The sequence below is a fragment of the Diachasma alloeum genome, unplaced genomic scaffold, assembly GCF_001412515.2.
Source record: "Diachasma alloeum isolate Michigan unplaced genomic scaffold, Dall2.0 Dall_scaffold_00676, whole genome shotgun sequence".
Taxonomy (NCBI): Eukaryota; Metazoa; Arthropoda; class Insecta; order Hymenoptera; family Braconidae; genus Diachasma; species Diachasma alloeum.
This window is the reverse complement of record NW_021680808.1, coordinates 61,997-62,832: the sequence shown is the minus strand read 5'-3', so window position 1 is coordinate 62,832 and position 836 is coordinate 61,997.

Genomic DNA, 836 nt, shown 5'->3' with positions numbered 1-836 from the left:
CTCAATTGTTGCTATTTACGTCTTGGCGATAATTGTCCCATTGTGAGAATAAAAAAATATCCTCTAATCCACGAACAGCTATTTACAGCAGAGAAGGCAATGTCACTCCGGCTGTAACTATGAAATACTTCCTAACTGTATTTTAAAAACGGATTGAACGCTCATTTCAGTTCGGATTGGACACATTCCTAAACAACAATTAAGTATGAACGTTGGTTCATAAAGATCTTCTTTTCTTATTGATTTTTTGGGAATCGTAATAAACGTTCAATCGATTGTTTTTAAACAGTTAGGAACTATTTCTTAGTTGTATTTCAAATTACGTGGGACTCTTGTCTGCAATCGTTTGTAGTTGATTGTCGTTTTGGAATTTTCTCAATCGGAAATCAAATGAGCGTTCAATCGATTTTCGGAACACAAGTAGGAACTGATTAATAGCTATAGCCAAAATGACATCGGTTCCCTGTCTAAAATGGTTTGTAGTTGATTGTAGTACTTATAGATTATCAATGCACCGAGAACTAAGGGTGGTAGAGATTTGAGACATGTAGAATATCCCGTTTGTAGTTGTTCTAGAAAGTGAAAAGAATTAGAAAGGTAAGGAGATCCTTACGAACCAACGTTCATACTTAATTGTAGTTTTGGAATGTTTCCAATCCGAACTGAAATGAGCGTCCAATCGATTTTCGGAGCACAAGTTGGAACTGATTGATAGCTGTGAAATAAATAGGAACTATTCTACAGCGATGGCTAAAAAAAAAGTGGATTCCTGCCTGAAATCGTTTGTAGTCAATTGTAGGATTGGAATTTTTCTAATAAAAATGAAACTGATCGTT